The 15204-nt window shown below is 45.4% G+C and overlaps 1 protein-coding gene across 18 annotated transcripts in view; it reads right to left on the bottom strand.

The window, feature by feature from the left end:
• CCDC60 (coiled-coil domain containing 60) overlaps nt 1-15204 on the bottom strand; it is a 275404-nt gene that overhangs the window by 211367 nt on the left and 48833 nt on the right. For 6 of the 18 annotated variants that reach the window (XM_033399986.2, XM_033399990.2, XM_049698205.1 and 3 more), the window contains exons 2-3: nt 14520-14755; nt 13824-13917 (exon numbers count right to left, since the gene is read on the bottom strand). The exons of 10 other annotated variants lie outside the window; for them this stretch is intronic. The gene's annotated coding sequence lies outside the window, so the exon portion shown is untranslated. The remainder of the gene's footprint in view (nt 1-13823; nt 13918-14519; nt 14756-15204) is intronic. 2 more of the 18 variants (XM_012535515.3, XM_049698208.1) reach the window with 1 other exon arrangement.

The raw sequence follows: 15204 nt of genomic DNA, 5'->3' as shown, positions 1-15204 counted from the left end.
GATTGAATAACTTCTCAAGGTCACCCAGCTTGCAAGTGGCTCCAAAATGCACCGGGATCCACTGCTCGGAAAGTCTGCTTCTCCTTAACAACAAGGTCGTGGCCAAACCCACTGAGGCTGCAGGAGTTTGGAAGGGCCTGTGGATCGCTGCGTCCAGCCTGGCTTTGCAGCGAAGGTGGAAAAAGAGTCTGGCTGGGAACCTTAATATCCTTGTAGCAATCTCAGCTTCTGTCCTCCCGAGGAGTGGTGCATTTGCAGCTCCCCAACCCTGCCTTTGACTCTGGAAACAAGACACGAGAATCACACCAACTTTGCAAAGCTGTGAAAACAGACCCCACGTCTCCATCTCGCTTGGTCACCTTAGGGAGACTGCCTCAGTTTCCTTACCTGTGAAGTGGAGTTTATAATGCCCACCTTTATGGGGGTTTCATGAGGTTGGAAGTAATATTTGCAAAGCACCTTGCACTCTCATCGCTTAAAGAAGTGTTTTTTTACTCCTAAAAACGTAGAGGTGCTAACACTCAGAGAACATGGAGCTAGTGACAGGCTAGGCAGATCTGTATGTATTTTGGAGTCCCAGGGAAAAGCACTTCAAGTCTTCTTTGCCAAATTAAAGTCAGTTCCACCTTAAAATTCCCCTCTGCAAATGCTTTGAACGATGGTATTTGATTGATCATAACATCCTCAGACTCTCAGGCAGGATCTTTCCTCCACTTGCTCATCACTGCTGATTACTCAAGATATTTTTATGTAAACAGAAAATGGTTCCTGCATAATTAGACCCATCCACCTCCCTGCTCCCGCTTTTCCTCTGCTTCCAGCCTCCTGAAGTTGCCCTGTCATCTCTGAGGTTAATCAGCTGAAGGTCTATGCCTCTGCTGAGCTCCCAGGAGCCCAAGATGGCTGGGCTGGGGCAGCAGACCCTGGAGATGCTGCTGCCTGGGGCCACGGAGGCTGCGGAGAGGGAGGCAAAACTCTGCACTTTCCGTTTTTCCCTCTTGGTTTCCCACAATGCAGCCACCGTCCACGTGCCACTTGCTAACCGTTGCACCCATCAGGAGAGACTCTCTTTTTAAACATAGCAGTCTTGTGCCCCATCCCTGACTTCGTTAGGTAACTCCAGATAGAAGGGATTAATCCTAAACTGAATGCTCTGTTTGTAGATTACATTTGAGTAATGTGTTCCTTCCATGGTAGTTCCTTGGACATACCCAGCATTGGAATTCCTGGTTTCCATCTTGGTCTCCCTGGCCCCCTGCTGATACCAAGCAGGACTCTGTGGGGCTCTTGGGCACAAAATCCTTTCTGTGTCCCCCATTTCTTTGATTACAGGAAATAGGCTTCATTCAGCCTCCAGGACCTTCCTTGAGTTCCAATCGGCAGGTTCAAACAGTTGTTAACTACGGAAGGGAGGGGATGCAAGACATGGGAGAGATAAACAGTCAAAAGAAACTATAGTGCAGCCTTGGGGCAGGGTCCTGGTTCCCCATCAAGGGATACAACAGTATCTTTGAGCTATTTTACAGGTACTGAAACCCTCACCTGGTGGAAGAAGTTAACTGCACGCTGCCCACAAGCACTGGACCCCAGACCAGCTAGAACCAGAAGGTTAATGATGCTGACTCCCAATTACCTCATCACCAACCAATCAGAAAAATGTCCATGAGCTGATCACGCCCTCTTTGAACCATTAACCATAAAACTCCTCACTACCCCCTCCAGGTCAGGATATACAGTTTTGAGGGCACTAGCCTGCTGTGGCCCCCTTTGCCTGGCAAAGCAATAAAGCTATTCTTTTCTACTTCACCCAAAACTCTGTCTCCGAGATTTAATTGGGCGTCAGGGCACAGAGGCCAGATTCGGCTTCACTTCCACCCTGACAGACTGCCCCAAAGACCTCCGTGATATCATTGACGGCATGGAGTATACGATGTTGTCTCCTCCATTTCAGTGCTTGGCACAGTCCTGGGAATTAACAGATGCTCTGCTAGGGGACTTCAAGTAGCCCCATGGAGAAGGTGTGGGAGTGGTGAAAAGCAAGTCCACAGAGGTGTGTGAGACTGGATCGCTGGAAGTGTGGGCTTCGTGTTAAAGGTCCTGCAGGGTCTTAAGAGGAGGAATGAAATAACTAGGTTTGTGCTTTACGAAGATCACTCTGGTTGCTCAGGTGGAGAACGGATGAATGGAGACAGGAAGACGAGGAAGCTGTTACAATAGCACCAGAGACCGCAGCCTGGACTAGGGTGATGGTCCGGGTGTAAAAACCTCCAGGCTTCTGAGCCTCCTGTGCTGGACCCAGGTAGATGCCATTGGGAGATGCTTTTGGGACTGTCCCTATCCCCTGGGCCTACCCCTTGGATTTAGAACAGTCTGCAGACTGTTCCTGTGTGCTCTGATGACTTCTTGTCTGCTTGGGTGACTTCCTGTACACTCTGACGACTTCCTGTACACTCTGATGACGTCCTGTGTCTCTCAGCCAGAGGATAGCCTCCGGCCATGGCAGTGTGCTCGGTACTCCTCCAAAGAGGCAGGAGGTGCCCGGGGAGTGACATCTCAGGAGTGTCCCTCAACCAGTGAGGGACAGGAATAGGTGTACAAAGACACCAGCTGCCTTGCCCTTCAGTGGGACAAAATTAAAACATGTTCTACACCATTGCCTAGAAGTAACTGGCTCAATCATGTACCCTGTATTTGCCGACTTCCCTTTCTGGCTCATTTTCCCACTCCCTCACCAGGCTTCCTGGGACCATTCCCAAATAAGCTCCTTACCCTCAAATTCTCTTTATTTTTAGAGGAACCCAAGGTAAGACTGGCATTTTATTATAATTTTATAGTATAATGAATAGATAAATATACATGCTCATTCATTTGTTCATCAGTCATGATATACCTTGGTACACTTTGCTGGTACCTCTATTTTTAATATCGATTCCCTTAAGAAGGGTAGACAGCTCTCTGGGACCCTAAGTCCTGCTCAAGCTTTCTCAGGTACAGCATTTAGTCATTGACACTATTGCCATGAACAGACCCCAAATGCCAGGAGGAGGCATGAAAATTCCACTAGTTTTCAATTTCCAAAGTCAAGATGCAAAGGGTTCCAAGAAAATGAAATATCACCTCCAGCAGGCCCCACCTATCAGCCCTGGTCAGGGGCGTGGGGACAGGAGCTGCTGGTGGGCAGGGGTGAGGAACCCTCAAAGGCGCTATCATTTAAGCTTCCTTTGCCTGGGAGAGTGCAGATAAATTGTCTAAAGGGAGAGACCTTTATGACTGGTAGAGAGTTGATATTACTGCCTTTTTTTTTTTTTTTTTTGCCCTAGAAAAATATGTTGGTCTTAAAAAAAAAAAGTGACCTTCAATGACCCCCACTTCAATGGCAAAGAAATGCTCCGTATTTCAAGTTTATGGGGAAATTCTGGAGCCGTGCAGAGGAGCCCTGTGGCTCTTGACCAAGGATGACTTTGCTTCCAGGGCACATTTGGCAATGCCTGGAGTATTTTTGTTGTCACAGCTAGAGCAAGAGTGCTTCCAGTGTCTGGTGGGGAGAGAGGTGGGGAGAGAGGTGGGGAGAGACCAGGGATGCTGCGTGGCATTCTACAGTGTACAGGACAGCCCTCACCATAAAGGATTATCCAAGCCCAAATGTCAGTAGTGAGAGACCCTGCCTTAGAGGAATCTCTGCATCCCAACTTCTATTTTCCCCTCCAGGCGTGGGGAGGGAAGAATCAGATCATGGGGCACTTCTGGGGGCATCAGCATGGGGCAGTAGAGGTTGGTGGAAATTCTGTGGTTGCCTTCGCTTGAGAGGGTAAGATGGCAATGGTGGTAGAGGTGGGCAAAGAGCCATCGGCACTGCCAAGGCCCTTGATTCAAGTTGGTTTCAACAATGAGAAGGTCTAAAAGCAACTAAAGGTTAAAAAGGAAATCTGATATCATTACCAGAAATTAAAAACCAGAGTCACTTGCCATTATTAGAAGTTATCACACTACGAATCCAATGAAAGTAATCAAATATCATTCAGTATTGGGGAGCTGAACAGGCTGGGAATCAGGAAGCCTTGGGAAAGTCCCACTGCCTCTCTGGGCTGCAGTTTTCTCAGCTATAGAATGGGATCTAGCCAGAATAGTGTTTCTCATAGAGTGGTAAGGATACCACATTTTGTGCAAAGGGAATGATTTGCAGTTGTCCACAGAGGCAGCATCAGATAACAATGAATTGCTTGGTGGGAAATTGATTTTTTTTTTTCAATTTCTTTTCAATCCTTTTAAACACAGCGAGGAGAAAGTCTCAGTTTTGGTGCTAACCCGTCTTTAACACTTTTAGAACACTTCGTAATTTCCCCTTTCACAAAAGAGGGGTCCATTGGGTCAGGGCCTTGATCAAGTCACCATACTCAGTTCTGTAACACTGTATAATTTCACTGTATTTAATCTACAACTACCTTCTATTCATGTCAAGTAGTACTAGTTTTCCATTTATAGTGGGATTTATTACTTTACTCTTGAAATACACTTAAGTTATGCAGTGAATCAATTAAAAATATATTAAAATAAAAATGAATAGAGGGTATGTGAAAATGGAAAAGATTGTGAAATTAGCAGATGTTGTAATACAGCTCAGGGAGCGAAGCTATTCTGCTAGCAGTAACCTTAAAATTGCTCTATTTTTTTTTTAAATTGCAAAGTTAATAAGTTGCAAATAAATAGCAAACATCTGTGCTTTACCTATTATCTTAGAGTTACACAAGACTCTTGAAGTGAGCCAGATGCTATCAATGGATGCTTCCAGCTATATTAGCCACCCATCCCTCACTGGACTCATTTCACAATCTCTTTTGTGAGGAGTCTTCCTAGCCCTACAGTGCTTGGTACACACTAGGTGCTTAATAGGTGACTGTTGGAAAAAATGCACACAACCAAGGAATCAGAAAGGAAGGCTCCACTTCCCAGTTATTAGGGACAGAAAATCCATCTCAAACTGGCTTAACAAAAAAAGTCTTACTCAGAAATGAGGGGGGCTGTGGCACGTCCTAGTCCAAAGGTTCGTGCTGTAATCTGGGCTATGACTTCTCCTCTCTACGATGTCCTCAGATCTGCCATCCTTCCTGTCTTTGTCCTCAGGAGGGCTTTGCCTCATGTAGCAAAATTAGCTGCCCGAGAACCCACATACCCCAAAGCCAGGGGAAGAGAGTATCTTTTCCCCAGCATCCCAAGGAAATGTTCTGAGATTCACTCCAATTAGCCAATGACCATTTGGGGTCACATGCCAACCTTAGAATCAATCACTAAGGCCAGAGTGATGGAATGCTCTGACTGGCTTCTCCTAGGTAACATATCCCACACCTGCACCTAGAGATGGTATCATCTTTCCCAGAGCAATATGGGCCCCCAGATAAGAATTAAGAGCCATGGGGAAGGAGTAAGGGGAGGAAACAGATGCTGGGACAGCATGGACACATGATGGATGTCCACTCCATCCATGAATGGCAGAAAACACTGAGAGAGACTACTCTGGTTCATGAACTATTTGCTATTTGCCATGACAAGAATACAAATGAAGGGGAAGCATTTAGAAACTTACAGAGCAACTGAACATTTCTACAGCATCCATGTGTGTGATAAGAAGACTGATCTTGTCGAATAGAGTGTAGACCCTAAGTACTGACTTAGGAAGGATTGGGAAAAAGAATGTCTTTCACGATAGACAATTTGAGAAGCACTAATTTAGAAGCTGTGCCTCGTGGGTTGGCCACTGTTAGCAGGTTGGAAAGTCTGAGCTGAAATTCCTAAGATTCATGCAATATGACTGGGTACAGGAAATTGAGAAGTTTGTGTGTAAATCAGCCTGACACCAAGATATTATAAGCATCCTGATTCATCTGGAGCTGTTTCCAGACACCAACAGGTAGGTTTTATGGATCACAAGATGCCAAGAACCTACAAGAAGAAAACATCAAGGAAATGAAGATGATTGAGAATGAAGTCCACACTTTCAGGCTTGCTCCTTTCGTCTATTCTGACAATGTCTTTGCTACCTTTTACGGGATGTGCACAGGTCACATACCAAGGAATCTGAGTGGTATCAATCATCTAACAGTAATATTGGAAGATTGAAGTAAAGTATCAATGCCTTCAAAATTAACAGTCAATGCTATTTTCAATCTTGAATTGTATACCTAGGAAAATTGTCAATCAAGGAAGAAAGACATTTTCATATCTTCAAAGTATTCAATATTTCCTAAGTACCTTTCTCAAAAAGCTCCTAAAGGTTACAGCAAAGCAAATGAGTTTTCCAAAAAAAGTGGCGGGGATCTAGGTATTCAACTCAGGAGAGACGTTAAAGCCCCAGGATAATTACAAAAGATAATACCAAGTCAACAGCCATGCAGCAGGGGCTTGAAAAGAAACCAGTTCCTTTGGAAGGATGAGAATGGAGAGTCCAGGGAAAGAGAAGGAAGAGGAGGAAGAAGAGTAGAAGAAAGTAAAGCGAGGAAGGAAGGAAAGAAAGCAAAAGAGAAAGGAGAAGGAAAGGGAGAAAGGAAGGGAGGGAGGAAGTGGAAGATTACGTGTTGCATTTGAGCATGTGGAAAAATGGTACTAAGATTTCTGTATCATAGCTGTAGGTTTTAGGAAGAACTAGTGGTGGGAACTTAGCAAATAAAAACAAGAGGCAATTACTATCTCCAGGAAAAATAAAAGGTTAGAAAATAAAGAACATGTAATCATAGTGCAATACTTAGCTAAGGACTGAATTTACATGGTTCTAATAATGTTAACACTGAACAGTGGTTTAAACAAAAATTGAGATATTGTATAGAAGATATTTTATGAAACATGTGGGGGGCAGAGAGGTAGAAAGAGAAAGAAACTGGGGGGTGTCATTAAGAGAATTAATTATCTTCCATAATAAATAATGCTTACAATTGACTACCCAATAAAAAACAGTATTAGTACATTATTTAAAATATGGAGGTAAGTACCAGAAAAGACATCCCCAAATAGTGAATGGATTTGCCTTGGCAAAGCAGGACTGGGGAGTGATATTTTAGAATGAGGCAGAGGGGACTGCTGAAATTTTGTTATAACTTTTATAATAAAGTTTGGCTTTTAACGATACACATGTCTCATTTTTGTCAAAATAAAAAAGTAATTTAATTTTAAAGCATCCCCTCCAGCTGTTGTTTGGACCAGAGACTGTGGGGGGGGGTGGGTAGGGAATAGAAGGAGGGGAGCCAGTATCATCGCTGAGTATTTTACCTCGCCAATGAAAAGGTATAATCTCTTGGGTTTTGTTATTTCACTTTGCAGCTTTATTGCTCAACCAGGAGATGGAAACTACAGAATTTATTAATCTGCTTTATTAACAGGCTTGGTATTTTGCCACCTTGGTCAAATCTGGGGTCCTGCCGTTACTGAGTTTTCTTCTCTGTTACACTTCTCTCCCATTTCAGCAAAGATGACTGCAACGGGAACAGGAAGAATTGAAATTCTAGTCATGTCTCTCCTCAGTTCGGTCTGATTTTCAGAAATTGCAGTAGATCAGTGGCACTGAAAATTGTCCTATTTTTTTCTGGGGGTGTTGGTTTGGCTTGATGAGAAAGCAAAAACAAATGGAGTTTATAATGTAACTAATCAGGAAGTTAAAGAGAGGTTAAACCTAATGGATTAATCAAGTTCCTCTGGGAAGTGGGAAGAAAAGGTGGGAGGGAGGGAAGAGGGAGTGATGGGGCAGGCTTTCGTCCAGACTGATTTAATAAGCCTTCCACTGGAGTCAGCTCTTTGAGCGTCTGGAGCTTCCCCCCACCCCCTCCTCTGTGCTTTCTTGTTAGACAGTTGAGAGCCACACAATAGTAGCAGTCTGGTGTGCTCAGTGGAGAGAACAGCGTACCAGCTGCTCATAAAATTTCAGCTCTAATGTCTGATTCTGCCACTTACTAGTTGTGTGACCTTAGAGATATTCCTTCCCCCTTTGAGCCAATGTTATGCTCATCTGTAAAATGGGGTAAGTATTCCAGTCTCCCCAAATTATAAGGCTTGTAAAGGTCGACAGAAGAAATATAGTAGAGTGCCAGAGGTAGAGATGGAGAGGAGAGAGTGACCAGCACCCACAAGGACCTTGAAGAGGGAGGTGCATGTCCTGGGTTGGGAGAGCAAAGGGGCGAGTGGTATTACAGGAAGCTGGGGGGTCAGGGCTAGAATATGACAATCAGTGTAGATGACATTAAGGATTTTCATCTTTATCTTGAAAGCTATGAAAAGAACGATTTCAAAGATGGCAAGGGAGTTTGAGATGATTAGATTTGTGTTTTGAGATGATTCGTTCCACATGTCCTTCATATCACAGTGGCTCTCAAATCTTTAGCTCTGGCCCAAGCCTTTTCCCTGAGTTTCATACTTGTAAACTCAACTACCTGTTAGACAACTCTCATAGCTGTTCCCCCAGGCACTCAAACTCAGCATGTCCCAAACTGAATTCATTACCTTCCTCCCTAAATCTGACTCTCCTCCACCACCCCTCTACCTTCCTTTGTCTCTTTGTAAGTGGAAGCTGTGACAGAAACTGCTAGTTGCCTCCGAATAATCATTCTCCCTTCTCAGTAACAGAATCTTGAGCAATCTGCCTAGGAAAACACTACATTACATTTCCCAGCCTCCTCACAGCTAGCTGTGGCTACATGACTGAGTTCCAGCTGATAAGATACAAGTGGAAGCTTTGCTACCAGTAAATCTCTTTAAAGGGGCTCCATTTTGTACTTTCACTTGTTCTCCTTCTTATACTCCGAAATGCAGGTGTGATGGCTAGAACTCCTGCAGCCATTTTGGACCCTGAGGCTAGAACAAATGTGACAGGATGGTAGAACAAACAGAAAGAACCAGGTTCTCTAAATATTGAAGAGCCTCCAAACAGCCCTGGACTGCCTATCTCCAGATGCCTTTCACCTGACAAAGATTCTTCTTTCTTGTGTAAGCCACTGTAGTTTTGGGTTTCCTGTTACTCACAGCTGTATCTAATTCTAAGTGACAGCCAGAATCCTGGGATTCCTTTCCTACATCTAATTTATACCAAGCCCCGTCTCCCAGCTATCCTGGCTCCAATCCATCTCATTTTATTATTCCTGTTTGAAGCACATCATCTCTTACCAGTATGACTGCAATAGCTTCCTCGCTGACTCCCTGCTTTTAACCTCTCCCCACTGACATGCATGCCCAACAGATTTCAACATTTTAATTAAGCAATCTTTCTAAAACTCAAAATGGCTGTGTTACTTCTGAAAAATCATGGAATCAGGAACACTCAAAATACAGAGTTTAAGAGGTCATTTAATCTGGATTTTTAAGGTTTGTTTTGCTTGCTGAAAAAGGAAAAGCAAATGGAGTTTTCCATGTGCCTTTTGCTATAATATGTAAACTATTCCATATATAAAATGTAGAAGCGAACTTCTCTGGAGAAGACCCACAAATGTCAGCAGTTTCTCACAGGTGTTCACCAAAAGTTAAAAATCTCTAGTAAGTCTAACCTCCTCATTTTTTATTTATTTATTTTTTTTTTTTGCGGTACGCGGGCCTCTCACTGTTATGGCCTCTCCCATTGCGGAGCACAGGCTCCGGACGCGCAGGCTCAGCGGCCATGGCTCACGGGCCCAGTTGCTCAGCGGCATGTGGGATCCTCCCGGACCAGGGCACTAACCCGTGTCCCCTGCATCAGCAGGTGGACTCTCAACCACTGCGCCACCAGGGAAGCCCTAACCTCCTCATTTTATATTCAGGAAAACTGAGGCCCAGAGAGATTAAGTGACATGTCCATGGTCACACAGAAGTTCAGTGGCAGAGCTGGAACATAACCTCCTGTTTTCTCCAAGCAAGTGTTACCAACTGGAAGCCAGTGAAGATGCTGAGGCCTCATACTCCTCTCCTTGAGGACTGAGTGCCCATTCTCACTCAGACTACACAGACTGGATTCACATTGATGAGGCTGTAATTTGTACCCGTGAATAACAGGAACTTTAACAGAGTTATTAATTATATACATTTCTGTTTACAGGAGAATAATACTGTTAGCCCCATTAAACACCATTATCAATGCATAATCTAATAATTTCAACATAATGAAACTAATATATTTCAGAGGAATAGAAGGAAATATTCTACACTTGGCATCAACTGGATTATTCTAAGCTAGGAAGTCCTTGAGGCAGCGATAATAATTGTTCTGATTTTCACCACGTCTACTTGGTACAGTGCTTTACACTTTACATATCATTTTCACATGCCTTATTACCTTGTTTCATTCTTCTAGAAACGTGGAGAGGGAGTAGGGCAGAGAAAACAGAGTGTACTGGTTGGGAATATCTGGGTTGCAAGCAACAGAATGAACATCCAACCTACACTAGCTTTAGGAAAAAAGAAAATGGGGGGTGGTGAGATTGCTGGCTCACATAACTGAATTGCCCCGGAATGTTCTGATTCAGGAATGGTTTGATCCAGGGGTCCGTGCTGTCATTAAGTTTCTGGCTTTGTTTCTGGATGATTCTCTCTGCTGCTTTGTTCGCTTCATCCTCAGGTTGACCCATAGTGCCCTCCTATTCCCATATCCTCACATTACAAAGCCCAAAAGGGAAACAGAGGAGTTCTTGTGGCAGGTCTCATGGAGGGCAGAGCACTTGTCTGTCTCAGAAATGTCAGAAAACCTCTCCTCATATCTTATTGGTGTGACTTAGATCAGGTGCCCATCCCTCAACCAATCACAATGGACGATGGATACAAGCACTTACTGGTTTGAGCCAATCAGGGCCCATTCTAGAGCAGAGGGCGGGATCAATTCCACCAAAAACAACAGAGCTAAAGATGGTGGCGGTGGGGGGAAGGTACCCACAGGAAAATGTGAGTGAGTGTTCTTGGTGGGAAAGAGGGAGGTGGTCTGGAAAAACAAACTACGGTGTCCGTTACATCGTGGACTGGAGAGGTTAAGAGCCATGCCCAAATGACACACGGATTCTGACATGTGGGATGAGACATAAATTCAGGGTTTTTGTTTCAAACCTTATACCATCAACACCATTGTCTAGAAACCTGAAGGATTTTCCTACTACCATTCGTATGTATCTACCAGCTCTGTTCTTAGCAAAACACCAGAAAACTCGTGACCATTATGCTGAGCCAGTGACTTCCTGTCCGTGCCCAATCAAAACAAAGAGCCCAAACATCAGATAATAAAGGAAATGAGACTGAACTTGGCATTGTCCTGATAAATACGAATTCCCTTCAATTTCACAGGAAGTAGCCAGACAGAAGCAAGTGCACATTATTTTTATTCCTGGCCTCACACCCTTGTATATAACAAGTTGACCTCAGTTTAAGGTCAGCAACTCAATTCTTTATGTCACATATCAAATCACTGTGACTATCGCCTCCCCAGTCACACTGCTTTTTCTAGGATTTCGATTCATTTATATATGACTCACCTACTACTACAGAGCCTGAAACTAGCCAACAATACATGTAGCTCCCTATGAGGCAGGTGGAGTAGTATTTCTAGTTTACAAAGGAAGGCACTGTGACTCCAAGAGCTAAAGCCACTGTATTAGAATAAACTATTCTTTCCCTCCTGGGTGTATTCTTTCTTTTTTTTTTTTTTTGCGGTACGCGGGCCTCTCACTGTTGTGGCCTCTCCCGTTGCGGGGCACAGGCTCCAGACGCGCAGGCTCAGCGGCCATGGCTCACGGGCCCAGCCGCTCCGCGGCATGTGGGATCTTCCCGGACCGGAGCACGAACCCGTGTCCCCTGCATCGGCAGGCAGACTCCCAACCACTGCGCCACCAGGGAAGCCCCCTGGGTGTATTCTTAACTACTCACACAGGACACTTCACTTCTGACACTTCTGGTCACCAAATGTGTGTGGGTTTTTTCCCCACACCAAGCAATTCTCCATGACACCCACTGGGTGTCCTACAACTGAACTCAATTCTAACCCTACCTACCTGGAGTAGAGTCGATCCCATGGGTTAAGGGCTCGGTCCCACCCACTGTTCCCATCCCAGGTAGTAGGTCCCCAGATTACTCACAACCTCTGTCAGACGTGGCTACTAACCGGAGGTTCCCATGACCCTGATTTGCTAGAGCAGCTCACAGAACTCAGGAAAACACATTTACCAGCTTATTAAAGGATATGATAAAGGACAGAGATGAACAGACACATAGGTTGACGAGGTCTGGAGGGCCCTGAGCACGGGAGCTTCTGTCCCTGCGGAGCTGGGGTGTCGCTCCATTACGTGGATGTGTTCACCAACCTGAAGCTCCCCCAAATTCCATAGTATTGGCTTCATCACGTAGGCATGACCAATCATTAACCCCACTGCCAGCCGCCCTCCTCTGGAGAAGGGACTGGGGGCCGAAAATTCCAAGCTTCTAATTACGGCTTGGTCTTTTGGGTGAGCAGTGCCCACCCAGAGTTGCCTCATTAGAACAGAAGATGTTCCCAGTGTTATCACTTAGGACATTATGAGGGTTTCAGGAGCTCTGTGCCAGGAACCATGGAGCAGAGACCAATACATCTGTTTTCCATCATCTCACAGTCGCTCAACTAATAAGTGCTGGAGGCCCTTCCATGTGCGACTCTCACATGCTACACTCTTTACCAGGCACCCAATACAAGGACACATCCCGGTCTCCTCTGGAAGCACGTGGAAGCTGCTAGGTTGGAAAAGTCTGTCCTGCCCGGATTTGATGTCAGAGCCCCCTTCCCTGTTGCCCGTCACTCATATCCAGGAATGAAAGCCTTGAGTGAGAGCCTTTAACAGGGCCACCTGCTCAGGACACAGAAAGTACCGACAGGAAACATCTGCTCTAGAAACACCGGTGCTTCTGTTGATTGAAATGGACAAACGGAAAGGCTGTTCCCGAGTCTGGGGACATTGTGAGCCGAGGGGATTACGGTATTACCAGCTACTTCCGGCAGAACTAGAGATGGGAGGACGTGGGCAGCCAGAAGCTTATCCCAGGCCAACTGGGACCCTCTTGGTCCTAATAATCAATCGCTGATAAATATTGTGCCGTGAAGAAGCCTGGAGGAGCCTCTGGGGTGTTTTGCCAGATGGGTAATTGAATTCCCTCTGGGAGGAAACAAGCGCTGCTTGGCTAACCCCGTTTTGGGTGGTGGTCTCTAGGTCAACTTAAGGTAGAAAAGCCAAACCCGCAGGACATTTTTACTTTGTGTGTGTGTGTGTGTGTGTGTGTGTGTGTGTGTGTGTGTGTGTGCGCTCATGAGTGCTTGTGGCTGTGTGTGGTTGTATGTGTAACATTGAATCATATCACAGAAAGACTGTTCATTTCACATAGAACTTATCACAAGTTTCTTTGAAACCCTAATTCCCCTCACCCCAGGTACTTTAAATAGAATTTGAGTTACAAAATCAATTCGGGTTGATTTATCTACAGACTTCCTTCCTCCTCCCTTCCCTTTCTTCCTCCCTTCCTTTATTCCATCCTCTCATTTAACAAACTTTAGTTGAGCCCCTGGTGTTAGTTGTCAGAGGTGAGTAAGGTGCAGTCTGCGGGGTGGGGATGGAGGTTTATAGCAGCGGTTTTTAAATAGGAATGGTTCCCACCTTCCCAAAGGGGACACTGGGAAATGCCCAGAGGCATTTTTGGTTGTCAGGACTGGGGAGGGAGGGGGCGCTACCAGCACCTAGTGGGTGGAGGCCAGGGATGCTGTCCCACATCCTAGAATGCACAGGACAGCCCATAACAATTATCCGACCGAAAACGTCAATGGTGCTGAGGTTGAGAAATCGGATCTTTCATATGGAAGATAGAATAGGACTCACTGCGTTCAGTCCCGGCTCTGCCTGTCGCTGTCAGAGGACCTCAAGTGAGTCTCTTGACTAAGTCCCTTGACCTCTTTGAGTCTCGGTTTTCCACCTGTCAGAGGGAATGAAAATAGTCCCCTCTCAGTAATGACTGAAGGGAGTCTGGGCATAAATCATACTGTTTAGTACCTGGCACAGAGCAGGTACCCAAGAAACAACAGCCACTTGGCGTCCAGGGTCTAAAAGGTACCAGTGGGTCCTGGTGAAATTGCAAATATATCAAGGGGAAGCCCAAAGGGATTGTCATGCTCTTTTCCCTTCCTGGTATTATTGTAACCTGTAGCTAGACACTGATTTGTACATTTAATGGTTCAGTGCCCTCATCCCCTGATCGACCCCTCAGCTCCATCAAGGCAGGGGCTGTGTTTTCTGTTGTTCCTTTTCTATATTCCCAGCACCCAGCAGTGTGTGGCCAGGTGGTATCTATTCAATAATTGGAGCCCGATGGCCTGAGTTGAAATCCTGGCTTTTCCACTCACCAGTGGTGTGAACTTGGGCAAGTTACTTAACCTTTCTGTACCTCGTTTTCCTCCTCCGTAAAGTGGGCAAGTATCTACCAGACAGAGTTGTGGTAAGGGTTAAATAAGCTACCATATCTGTCTAGGGCCTGGCACCTGGTTAGTGCTTATAAGAATTTATTATTATTATTATTACCATCATTACTTTCTTGTTTTTACTTTAGTGAGTGCCACTCTGGCACTGGATGCCAGCTCACAGGGGTAGACCTTCCTCTGCCTTTGAGGAGCGTTTGTTTCTGCGAATCATTTGGAGAAAGAGCTGAATTTGCAGAGAAGCTGGCAGCTCAGCTAAGCAGAAAAGTAGAAGCCGAAGTGATTTCTGGTGGGAGGTTCACGGGCCCGCTGGGTCACCCAACAGCTCCTCTCTCTCACCTGGAAGAAATGAGAATTGATTGGAAGCTCGTCCCATCTGAAAAGGTCTGTCGGCAGCCAGAACTGGTACATTGTTGTCAAGGATGCTTTGGGTTTTTGGTCCAGGGAGGAAGCAGTTCATGAAGATTTGCTTTTCCAGGAAGTGAGACTGACTCCGTGGAGAGACAGAATGAGGTCCCAGACGCCTGCCGGATTTCACTGCTCCCCTGACAAGCAGGAAGACAGGACAATCGAGGGGCAGATAGGAAATGATAAACAAGGAGAGGAGACCCAGTGGGAACCAACCCAGCGGCTAAGGGGAGGCTGGGAATACGGGGCAAAAACTGCGAGTGATCAGGGAGGAAGAGAGGTTTAGAGCTGAGAAGACTGACAGCAACAACAATGGCAACAATAATAATAGCTGCTGTGAATTGAGTGCCTACTGTATGTGGTGGGCACTTTACACACCC

Source organism: Orcinus orca, chromosome 15 (genome assembly GCF_937001465.1).
Source record: "Orcinus orca chromosome 15, mOrcOrc1.1, whole genome shotgun sequence".
NCBI lineage: Eukaryota > Metazoa > Chordata > Mammalia > Artiodactyla > Delphinidae > Orcinus > Orcinus orca.
This window is presented reverse-complemented; position numbering and strand designations above follow the sequence as displayed.